We start from the raw sequence: 13,191 nt of genomic DNA on the forward strand, positions 1-13,191 counted from the left end.
GAAATACTCCATGGTTTCTTCCACTTATAACATTAGCTAATTGGCCAACTTGCACCTCCAAATTCTGAATAGAAGCTTGCTGATTCTGAAATTGAGTTCTTGTTTCAGTCATGAATTGGGTGGTAGACATAGTCAATTGAGTAAGCGCATCTTCCAAATTTATTTTCTTCTCTTGAGCCGGAAAACCAGGTGGTGGTCTCTGAACATTCTGAGTGTTGCTCCATGAAAAATTTGGATGGTTTCGCCAACCGGGGTTGTATGTATTGGAATAAGGATTATTCCTTTGTCGATTAATTTCTCCAACCTGATTGACTTGCTCAGCGGACGCAAATGGGTTCCCTGTGGTACACTCTGAACTTGGATGAGGGCCTGCACAAAGTTCACAACCAAAATTAGTACTAGTGTTTATAGCATTAACACTTAAAGAATCAACTTTTTTAGTAAGGTTAGAAATTTGTGCTGTTAGCAAAGCCATAGCATCTACTTCCAAGACCCCAGCTGGTTTCAGATTCATTCTCTCACTCGGCCATTGGTAGTTGTTGGATGCCATGGTCTCCAATAATTCAAATTCTTCGGTAGCCGTTTTTGTCATTAAAGCCCCTCCAGCAGCTGCATCAACAAGTGTCCTGCTTGTTTGACTCAACCCATTGTAGAAAGTCTGAACTTGAATCCAGGTTGGTAGCTCATGGTGAGGACACTTGCGCAATAAATCTTTGAATCGTTCCCAGGCTTCATATAGAGGTTCCTTATCATATTGCGCGAATGACATAATATCTTGTCGAAATTTTGCAGTTTTTGCTGGTGGGAAAAATTTAGCAAGGAATTTCTTAGATAAATCATCCCAAGTACGGATGGAGTCTTGTGGCTGTGACAATAACCAAAGCTTGGCTTTATCCTTCAAGGAGAAGGGGAATAGCCTTAAACGGATCGCATCGTCAGTTACCCCATTGAACTTGGACGTATCACAAATCTCCAAAAATATTGCAAGATGGATGTTGGGGTCTTCATTTGGTAGACCACAAAATACGGATGAATTTTGCAGCATGGTGATCATGGCTGGTTTGATCTCAAAATTGTTGGCTGCAATAGCAGGACGTCGGATCGCTGAGGGAGTTGCCACTAGGGGGCCAAATTCCCCCACTGCTCTTTCTGCCATAGGTGTGGATGGTGGTTCCACCAAAGTGTGCTTTTTGTTTCCTTTGTTCCACTTATGAAACGTCCGTTCAATTTCTGGGTCAAGTGGTATGAGTTCTAGGGTACGAGAACAGTGCATATACGGATCAAAGTACCTGAAACAAAAAGAAGAAATTCAAATTAAACTCAGAATTAAAATATATTGATATTACTAGAAAGCAATCCTCGGCAACGGCGCCAAAAACTTCTTGTGAAATTATTGCAAGCGCACAATCCGTACAAGTAATATAGAAATAAGTAGAGTATCGTTCCCACAAAAATTGTAATTTCCTATTAATTACCAATTATGATTAATGCATAAGTTTATTTGAACAGTTGATTAAGAAGATTGATTAATTTTAAGAAAACTAAAACAATTATGAAAAATAACAATTTAATTAACGATAGAAAATTAAGATGATGAAACTAAGATGAGAGACACTAGAGCATCCGACTTCACCATAACCAATTCTACTTAATTCTTATAGCCAATTAACCCTAATTACTATCCATGTTGACAGTTGGTTTCTCCTAATTCATTTGATATCCCCTCTCGGGCTCAACCAAAAGTATTCTCAATTAACAACCCATTCTCTCTCGAGCAACGGATTTCGAAAACCAAGAACCCATTAAGTTCTATGAGAACCTACAAGAAAACTGCATGAGTCATGTTAGTCCCTCTCGGGCACTCATTCAAGTCATGGTATTTGTTACAAGAAGCAAACACCAAACATCTCCTCTCGGTCTCCGCTTGGATCATCAATTAAATATTAGCTAGATATTTAAATCATTAAGAACAGTAACAAATACTCAACATGAGATAATAATCAGAAATTAATATAACAATAGAAATTAAGTATTCAAGGTTAGGCTACATCGTAGCCCTAGCAAAGGAAATTAGTTCATGACAGCAGAAAATATAAACAAGAGAATTATTGTCATAAAACCAATTTGGCCGATGGACTTGATCTTCAAAATCTTCACAGGAACACCTTCAAAAGCTCCTCAAATAAAGCAGCAGCAAATTCTTGGCTCTCTCTGATATTTCTCTAGTTGAATAAAAGTTGGTGGAAAAAGATGATGGGTAATGGATCCTTTCAACAATGACCTAAACTCCCTATTTATAAAACTCCTAGAAATCCTACCTAAGGAATAATTACAATTGTTATAAAAATAGGATTCCTTCTAAAATAAGGTCTTCTTTATTTCTCCTTATTTGACTTGATAAGACTTGCACCATCTTGAACTAGGAAATTTGACAACATTCCTTGCAACAAAAGGAATGACTTGGCTTCTTTTTAATTGATCTTCATCTTCTTGCCTTTTTTAGCACACTTTCTCCTATTTCACAATTCCTTCACAAATCTCACAAAACCAATTAAAAACAACCAATTTAATCTGAGAAATTAATAAATAAATAAGCAAAGGAGGCATAAAATATATATAAAATATAGACTTATCAAAGCACTCTTTTGAAGCCACGAGAATCAAGTAAGAGATATGTAAGGTTAATTTTTATTGTCAATTTCATTCTTCTCAATTAAGGTTAGAGAAGCTTATCATGGATTTGGGTTATGTACAACTCAAACTGATCCTAACCCATGAAAGTAATTTTAAAAGCTTCAATTCCGTTTTGATTTCTAAATTGTTAATGAGTTATAGCCTTTTGATTTAGTTCACGAAGTGGCTGTTGTTGATATACGAAACTTTGTAGAACCAGAACAATAAACAAACGAACAAGAAGAAAATAGCAAACTGTAGAGAGATGAAAACATATTTTATATATAACTGCAGTTAAATAAAACTGATAATGAAATTGCAATAATATTTAACTGAAAATAATGATGATAATGAAATTGCAAACTTACAGAAAATCTTGATTGAAAGATTTTATTGATAGATAGCACTCATATTTTACAAATGTTCTTCAAAGGGATACTTCTGAAAGAACTTTGAAACTAGAAAATTAAAAATGTAACTTGACTTTACAACATGAAATTAACCTCTATTTAAATAGCCAGGCTACTGAGATGTCGGCAGCATTTGGTGACTGTGGAGGCACGGAGCTAACTTCTTTTTCTTCCATCTAAATTTACTTTTGCTTTTGCTTTTTCCGTTACTTTATTAGTCTTTATGTAGGAAATATTGACAGTAGAAGCACGGGACTTGAAGACATTATTCTAACTTTTATTTTTACTTTGTTCTTTTTCTTTTTCTTTAGTCTTCATTCAAATCATAGGGGTCTTGACTGTCGGGGTAGTCGGCCTATCTGAATTTCTGCATGGAATCTTTTTGACTGATTGATGGATTTTGTGTTTGACTAGAAGAGGAGGCTTGAGTAGATTGAGACCTTGGGGAAGCATCTTCATCATCATCCATCTGGGAGGCTTGAATCATTAATTGTCTGGCTAATTCTTTTATTTCTAACTTGGATGTTCCTTCAATTGGGAAGGAAGAATGAGATGTGTCGGAGCAAGAAAGCTTTGACTGAGGGACCTTGACGGGAGGGAATTCAGTATTAACCTGGTCAACAATTCTTTCTGACTTGAACTTAATCCCACGATTTGATGGAGATTTGCCTAGAGAGAATACGGGATTCCCAGTCGACTTGATATGACCATTTTAAGATCCAGGGGACTTTGTATTTGGGAAAAATTGATTTTCTTCTTTGAATTTGTATTTACTGGAAAAGTACATGACTGACTCTTTAAGATTGGGAGGAAGAATGTCAAGGGTCGGACCATGTTTTTCCCCCCAGGAAGAAAACCAGTATGGAAAAGGACCTCTAAATTTACTATCAAAGTTGACGAACCATGAATGGCTAAAATCTTCAGTTTGGTATAGGAAAATGGTATGCCAAGCTTCGATGTAGTCATAGTAATTGTATTGGAGATTGTAGTTGAGTGTCTTAAGAGAGTAAGGGTGTTCACCCCATTCAGTTTGACTGAGAATTTTTTGAATATACATGGAGTGATAGAGATTGATATTCGGGTCATTTCTATCTTTGATTGGTCTAATTTCTAAAGCCTGGGTTTTGAGAAGAATATCTCGATAATATTTAAGTGACTTGGAAGTGTGTGCGGGTATGTAATGGAAATTAGGAGGAAAATAGGCTTTGGCTATTTTGACTGGGTTAGACAAGTTACTAAAGCATGGTTCAATGAGAAAGAGTCCGTAAACATGCGGTAGACTTGAATTGGAGTTGAAACAAAGAAATGGCGACCAAAATTTGTTCAGTGGCAAACTTGTAAATATTTCAAACTTGGGTATAGAAAATTTGAAATTGTCTCTCTCTCTCTCTCTCTCTCTCTCTCTCTCTCTCTCTCTCTCTTCGATTCTCTCAGTTCCGGCCACAACAAGGGCCGAGACCAATCCCGATCGATTCCTCTCGAAGCCACGAACTCAACTCACCATTTTTCCTGGCCGGAAAGCTTGAGTTTCGTCGAAAACCTCGACTGGTTCGAACTGGTTTTCCTTCGTCGTTGCACCGCTGCCACCGCCGTCCAATCCCGGTGAAACAAGTGAGGTTTCTTACTCTTTTTCCGAGCTCTAGCTGTCTGTTGCACGATCGATTTGTCATCTAGAATTCCGATTTTGAAATCTAGGTTTTGGCCGAATTTCAAAGTGAAATTCTAGCCGGTTGCCGTCCAAATTGGACCTCCCCGTAGTTGAATGAAATGATCCCCGTCTCAAGTAATAGCTAGGGTAGGAAGGGTGAATCGCGGTGTGGAATTTTTCCGTCATCGAAAATTACTCTACACACCCACGCGCTATCAGTGCGTGTGGTGGCGCGTGGGCAATGGTAGTGAAGCCACATTTTGTCCTGATGTAATCCTCATGTTGTCACGAGCACGTAGGCGTGCTCGAATTTCAATTCGGATGTCGTTTGACTATCGAATGAATTTATGCCTATTGTGCGTTATCCGGGTTCGATAGGTTTGAATCATTGGATCATTTCCAAATCAAAATATGTTGATCTAGGCACTCCTAGAATCGTGTAGGAATTCGCGGATCAGGAATCAGAGCCCCGGATGTTCCGATTCAATAACTTGAAGTTTGTGGTTTACATAACCGTTCATTTCTGACTAAACCTACAGGACGTGTTTTCTAAACCCGTAGTCGTACCTTAGAATACCTTGTACTATGTACACGCACCGGGAACTTGGGAAAATAAGTATTTAATTTGTGAATTCCGTTTCGAAGTGATTTTATATTAATTAAGGGTTCATATCTCAAAATAGGTGATCCGGCCGCTCTTGCGCAGCAGGCGGGACCCTCTCAGGGTCAGGCAGCGTGGGACTACTTGTTAGTGAACATTTATTTTAAATATACATTATTTTCTATGATTGAAAGGTTATGCATGGAATGTATTTATTTACATACATATAGATATTTTGGATTAAAGTTTGAGAAATTAATAAGTTAAGATATTAGTAATATTAAATTGAGAACGTGATTTTGATTGGAAAATTTGAAGTTGAAATTTGGGGGATCTGGGAATTTAGTAGGATGGGTTATTGAGGGAAGATTTATGATTACACTATGTAAGTACCATCCCTAGTTTCTAGGCTTCCCACACGTGGCATTAGAATTTTCGGCGTGTGGGAAGAACATGTGTTGATTAAGTCTCAAACGTGGCGTTGGAATTTTCGGCATGTGAGACACTTCCTATATTGGCGTTGGAATTTCCTGCGTATGGGAATATTATGTGAATTATGAGGAATCATCACACGTGGCGTTGGAATTTCCGGCATGTGATGATGTAGTCTTCGCGCGTTGGACTTAGTATTGGAGCTACACGTGGCCTTGGAATTTCCGGCGTGTGAGCTATTGAGTTTCGTCCCCCGGTTGGACCGCTCATCCCTAGACGCAGGATAACAATAGGAAATCCTGCGGGCTAGCCAAATATTCCAATCAAAATAATGTGATAAATAAGTAATGTGATAAATATTATGTATATTTATAGATATATATGTACTTATATATGTGTGTGTGTGTGTGTGTGTGTGTGTGTGTGTGTGTGTATGTAAATCAGTTAAAGTATATGTATATTGGTTTGGTGAGAGCAGTATAAATAAAAGTTATCATTAAATAAAGTTTTTGGATAGAGTGTTTGGTTTTAAAGGGTTTCGGAGAATGATGTTTATTTATCATTAAATAAAAGTTATGAATCTGCATGTCTTTAGTATCATTTTTATACGGTGGAGTTATTATGTTGTTTTGAATGCAAACTTTGCTTTTGTCCACTCACATGTTTTCTGTTTTGTGCCCCCCAGACAGTAGTCGCTTAAGGAGAGTTGCAAGCTATGTTTGAGGCCCCAAACCGTGAACATCAGTAGAATAGGCTTCGAGTAATTTCTTTTTACTCAACTGGATGTTCTTGTAAACAAAATTCGATAGATGCTCTGTTATTGCCCATGTTAGGTTTTACTTGTGAGGTCGGAGGCCATTTAGTGTACTGTTAAATGTTGAATGCATGCTGCTGGTTGAGACTATATTATGATTTTATGCAGGTTGAGTTTTGTTGAGATTGTTCAATTTACATAGGAGACCCTGCCAAAATTTTGGTATGAAGTCTTGATCCTTAGTAAGTGGCCCGGCATCGAGGTGATGTTAGTAACAAGACGGGATTCGTCCCGATTTCCGAGGAAATCTAGGGCGGGTCCTGTCACATATATTAAAACCAAGAAATCTAATATTGGTTTGGAATAGTTTGATTTTTTTGTCTGAGATAACTAAACCATTTTTCTTGACTATTTGAAGGAATTGATACAGGTGTTTTCAATGTTGTTCTATTGACTGAGAGAAAATAAGGACATCATCAATATAAACTATGGAGAAATCACTGAAAGGGTTCATTCATTATATTCTAGAATTCACTAGGAGCATTTTTCAGACCAAAAGACATGACATTCCATGACCAAATGAGGGTAACAAATGCGGTTTTATGTTTATCTGATTCTTGGATTTGTATTTGCTAAAATCCACTATTCATATCAAATTTAGAGAAAATGACTGCTTTATCTAATCTATTGATTAAATCTCTCTTATTGGGGATTAGATATCTAATCCATTCTAATATCGTATTAAGGGGTTTATAGTTAATGACTAATCTTGGGGTTCTTCTTTCTAATTCAGAGTTTTTCTAAACATAAAAAGCTGGACAGGACCAATGTGACTTGCTTTTCGGATTTTCCCTTTTTGAAGTAATTCTGCATTTTCTTTTTTAAAAAATTCCATAATTTATTGACTCATTTGATGGTCTGGCCTTAGTAGGAATATTTTTCTCATTAAAGGTTTTTACATAGGGGAGACTGACTACGTGTTGTTTCCTATGCCAAAAGGCATTGGGGAGATCAGAACGAACTTCTTGTTTTAACTTTTCTTCAAATTTCTGAATCTATGACTGTAGAGACTTATAATTAAGTTGTTGTTCAATTCTTTTGAATTTGACTTCTTCTTTAAGAAAATCTAGTTATTTATTTTTATTCTGGATTATCTTGACTGTTTTTGAAACTGCATTTTTCTGCAGAGCTTTTAAATTATGTAACTCGGGTTTAGTTAAAAATTCAAACTTGACTTCTTCTCCCATATGATGTGACTCTATCGTAATCTACTCGAAAAGGGCACAAGAGAGTTATGAAGGGTAGACCGAGGATGACTTCATCTGTAATATTTTTAACTAGTACGAAAGAGTTTTAAAACAGATTTTATTTTGACAGACATGGGCTTTTGAAATTTCGTAATCTAACTGAAGTGGTTTACCAAAGGTAGTGCCTAATGTTTTTTTTTTACTTTTTGTAATATTTAGTGGGGATTAAACCTTCTTGTATACAATTAAAGTCTGCTCCTGAATCAAAAAGGACTATTGTATTTAACTCAATTTTTTATATATAATAAAAATAGTGACTTTAGAGTACCATTTTCTGAAATTTATTTGTTTTATCACTGCTTGAAGGTTCATCATTCGAATTTGCTTGACTTTCATATTGACTCTTGGAATCAGAATTTCTTCTTTTCATTAAATCAATTAAATCCTGTTTAATTTCGAAATTTTCATTTTGTAATTTGTGACCAAATTTCTTACATTTCCAGCAGCGAACTTTTCTTTTGTCTGTATTTTTCTTAAAGTTACTTTTCTTGTCCTTTCTGGGTGTTTTTGACTAATTTTTTTCAAGGGTTAAATTTTCTCTTACTATAAAATTCATCATTATGTCTAAAGGACTGTTTCTTATGTGAATAATGTCTATTTTTACTAGTTTGTCGATCATTGTTCCTAGTTTTGACTTTTCTAGAGGGAGGAATAGGTACTAAACCGTATTGAGTCAGTTCTTAGCATGCTTCTCTTTCACAGGTCACTAGTTCCGATTTTCTGTGTTTAATGGTCATTATTTCTTATGTTGCTTCTTTCTTGATTATCTGCTAACCTGTCCTTTTCTCTCAACCCAAACAATAAGTCCTAGAATCCAAATAGTAGGTCCCAAGAAGAGACATGAGCAGTTGCGGTATGAGCGGAGAGAGAGAGAATCCCCAGCTTTACAGGTTTTCATGAGTTTTCAATAGAAGTTCTAGTGTCCTTCTTTCCTAGAAAATTTCATTCCAGTTTTACTTGTATCAATGAGTCACCTCCTTCGAATCAACTCAGTTAATAGCTGCAGTTCTGGAGCTGGTATTAGTAAAATCCTAGACATAGTAAATGAAGAATAAGTAGAATTTGAATCAGATAGTGAAAATTAGTTTTAAAGATTTGAATATACCTAGAGCCCCTAGTCAATAAATTTATAGAAAACGTTGGTCGCTATCCTCTTTCAAGTCAACAACCCATGTTAAATTTGGTTGAACAAGTCTATGCCCTTGGTAAAGAACATGAAACCATACATGACAGGACCTTCCCAAATTCCACTTTGGAATCCAAGCCGAACCCTGTGCGTGTCCGTCACCTGGCGAATGCCGGGCATAATTAACCAAATTGTTCTTCTTACTAGAAACCAATTTTTCTATCAGCTAGACTTCTGCCGAAAATTCGGCAGAGTCTCTCATGTAATTTGCTTGTTTCCCAAAAGTTTTCACCTGTCAACAAACATTTATATATCCCAATCGTTCATCATACATTAAATTGTATCTAAGCAATCAAGCATCATATCATTCTAGCCTCAAGCCTCAACAAATCAAATAAATCATCATGCTAATAAAATTCATCTCAACTTTCAGAACATCAATAGTACATTAACAACCTCAAACACTCCAACTCGTGGCTGCACCTTTTAACATTAGGCTGCCTACGTACCCTTACTGAGAGATCAAGCCACACGTAATTCTTTCCTTTTAATAAGGTGCTTGAATATCTTATTCATTCATCATATTGTTATGTGTTTTGCAAATCAAACTGAATTCTCATGTGTATGTTATACTCAATCATATTCACAACTCTAAAGCAATACTTTGTAACTTCCCAATATTCGTATCAGTCATATACTAAATATAAATATGTCATACATTGAACTCCCTCTATTTTAGTTTAAGAACATCTCAAAACTGAAATTCTCTTCACTTAAGTGTACCGCCATTCCTAATCCGTCAATTCCACTAATACCGTCAATTCCATCCTCGCAGGCCTCAGAGATACCACTTATATCCGAGCCGCAATCCTCGCAAGCCTCGGAGATACCACTTCTATCCGAGCAGCAATCCTTACAGGCCTCAGGGGACCGTTGGTTAGCATGAGTCGCATTCCTCGCTCCGCACGGTTCAGGGGTTCCCACAACATGTGGGGCATTATTTATAAATGACACTGTTTCAAAGCAATTAGGGGGTACCTCGTGGTGGGTTTGAAAAGGCATATCCCAAATGTCACATCCCGGGATCAACTCCGCCGTAGCACGATATTGTCCGCTTTGGGCCCCCCCTCTCTGGCCCGCACGGTTTTGTTTCTGGGAGCTCACAACCAACTTCCCAGAGGGTCACCCATCCTGGGATTGCTCTGGCCCCCAACTCGCTTAACTTCGGAGTTTCTACGACTCCGAAGCTAGTGAGCTCCCAAAAGGCCTCGTGCTAGATGGATGCGGGTGTGCACATATAAGGCACATCACCCCCTCTCCGTTGTTGATGTGGGATCTTACAATCCACCCCCTTAAGGGCCCGACGTCCTCGTCGGCACACTCGCACCACACGAAAGAGTGGCTCTGATACCAAATTGTCACATCCCGGGATCAACTCCGCCGTAGCACGATATTGTCCGCTTTGGGCCCCCCCTCTCTGGCCCGCACGGTTTTGTTTCTGGGAGCTCACGACCAACTTCCCAGTGGGTCACTCATCCTGGGATTGGTCTGGCCCCCAACTCGCTTAACTTCGGAGTTTCTACGACTCCGAAGCTAGTGAGCTCCCAAAAGGCCTCGTGCTAGATGGATGCGGGTGTGCACATATAAGGCACGTCACCCCCTCTCCGTTGGTTGATGTGGGATCTTACACCAAACTTATATCAATAATTTCCCTTATTTCACAATTCACTTCCCGACCTTGATATCAACTTTCTGATAAATTAATTCTCAACTATACTTAAAATATATATGCCACAATCTGATAAAAACCAAGGGCCATGATACATCATTTTCAGCTACTGGGCATATTCGCTATAAGTAACTATCTATATTCAATCCGTAACATGACCCAGATAACACATCCTCGGTCAGTACTCGTTTACATGGTCATTTAAACGCTTCTCAAAGGATATAACTGCCTCGGAAGACTCACGGTCAACCGAAGGGTCAAACAGCCGAAACTTGGTCAACCGGGCCAACACGGCCCACTACGTCTGATCACAGTTCGGAAGTCCTATGGGTTCAACGCACTTTTCTGAACCTACCTTGCAGGTCTAGTCCAAATCAAACGGTCGGATTGATCACGATCGCATGATCGGATGACAACAATTAATCTTGCCCTATGGTTCGCCGTTTCGGAGTATCCGAAACCCCGATTCACAATCCGTCAAATCCTTCACGATGCTGGAATTGTCTAGATCATCATATATGAAATTGACTACGATCCAACGGTTCGAATGTATCGAACCCGAAAATCGCACAATAGGCGAGATCCGTTCATGGTTCAAACGTTAACCAAATTAGAGTCCGAGAGTACCTACGCGCTTGTGAGATCACGAGGATCATTATAGGACAGAATGTAGCCCCAAACACATTGTCCATGCGCCGACAGCGGGTGGGTATGTAGATCAAATTCCAGCGGCCGGAAATACTCCAAACCGCTGGCCATGAATCTTACCCTAGGTGTAGAACCTCATTTGGAGTTACTTTTGTTCTTGGGCCTGGGCCTACCCCAAAAAATGAGTGGAAGTGGCCGAAATCACAATCCCAAAACCGGCCAAACTTTATATTTAAAAGCAACTCACCTAGGTCAGAAATTGATCAAATCCTACCCAAACATCAGTTAGAGCTCGAAAAGTAGATGAGATTCCATACCAGATGAGAGAGATCAAGCCTGCAAACATTCTGTCAAAATCTGGCTGTTTCTTCGAGTTCTCCGGTGGCACGAGTGGTGGCTGGTGGCGGAGATGGGACGGTAGAGCTGGCCGGTTCTTTTGGCATCGGTCTCACGTACTGCCGTGGTCGGTTGACTGGAATTCAAAGAGAGAGAGGGAGAGGAGAGAAAGTGTCCCCTAGAGGAGAAAGAGAGAAAAAGAGAATCTGGATTTTAAAATCCAATTTCCAAAAATTACCATTTTGCCCATATAATTATTTTGATCGTATTTTCCTCATTATAACTCTGATTTGAGCCCACTACATGTCTACAGATTCACTTCAACGTGATCTACGCAATGACATAATCGAAATCCCCAAATTCCTTCTTGGTCAAAAAGTCAACTTTAAACCTAATAAAATATTATAAGGGTATAATTGTCTTTTCTTGGAATAAATTAATAATTAAAAATTAATTAAGGATCGGGTTATTACAATCAACTCCCCTTATTAAAATTTCTTACTCGAAATTTCCAAGCCTGTCACTCGAAGAGGTAAGGTACTGATCTCACATTTGATCATCGGGTTCCCATGTAGCTTATTTCACATTATGACTCATCCACAAGACTTTCACCAATGGGATCTCTCTAGAACGTAACACCTGCGTCTTCCAATCTAAAATTTGAACTGGTTGCTCCACATAAGTCTAGTCATCCTTCAATTCTATTGGTTGCTCCTCTAAAACATACGAAGGATCAGAGATATACTTCCGGAGCATCGAGACATGAACTACATCATGCAATCGGAAAAGGTCTGAGGGCAAAGCAAAGCTGTTGGATACTGGGCCCACACGTTCCAGAATCTCGTATAGCCCAATATAGCGAGGACTTAGCTTTCCCTGCTTCTCGAACCTCACTACACCTTTCCAAGGCGATAACTTCAGAAATACCCAGTCGTCAACCTCGAACTGAAGATCTTTCCTCCTATTATCCGCATAACTCTTTTGTCGATCCTGAGCTGCCTTGAGACTTTCTCTAATTAATTCAACTTGTTTATTTGTCCGTTCGACATCCTCAGATACTTCTAATCTGTGCTCACCTACCTCATCCCAGTACAGAGGTATCCTACATTGCTTCCCATACAAGGCATCAAATGATGACATCCCGATACTCGACGGGTAACTATTATTATAGGCAAATTCCATGAGCGGTAACTCTCATCCCAGCCTCCCCGAAACTGCAATGTACATGCTCTCAACATATCTTCCAAGGTTTGGATCATTCCTTCTGACTGACCATCAGTCTGGGAATAGAATGCAGTACTAAACCGTAATTGAGTTCCAAAAGCTTTTGTAACTTTGTCCAAAAACGGGATGTAAACCGGGGATCTCTGTCCGAGACAACAATCTCATCTATGAAAATCTAGCCAACTTATTCAAAATATAGTTTGCTCTCACCGGCAGAAAATGGGCGGACTTGGTGAGTCAATCCACAATTACCCAAACTCTATCATATTTGTTCAATGTCCGAGGAAGCTTGAACACAAAATC

At 38.6% G+C, this 13,191-nt stretch overlaps 1 non-coding gene across 1 annotated transcript; it reads left to right on the top strand.

The window, feature by feature from the left end:
• The first annotated feature begins 680 nt into the window (after positions 1-680).
• On the top strand, positions 681-787 carry LOC117612826. The gene has a single exon (XR_004583574.1). It is a non-coding gene; the product is annotated as a small nucleolar RNA R71 (small nucleolar RNA).
• Positions 788-13,191: the final 12,404 nt, after the last annotated feature.

Source organism: Prunus dulcis, unplaced genomic scaffold (genome assembly GCF_902201215.1).
Source record: "Prunus dulcis unplaced genomic scaffold, ALMONDv2, whole genome shotgun sequence".
NCBI classification, from domain to species: Eukaryota; Viridiplantae; Streptophyta; class Magnoliopsida; order Rosales; family Rosaceae; genus Prunus; species Prunus dulcis.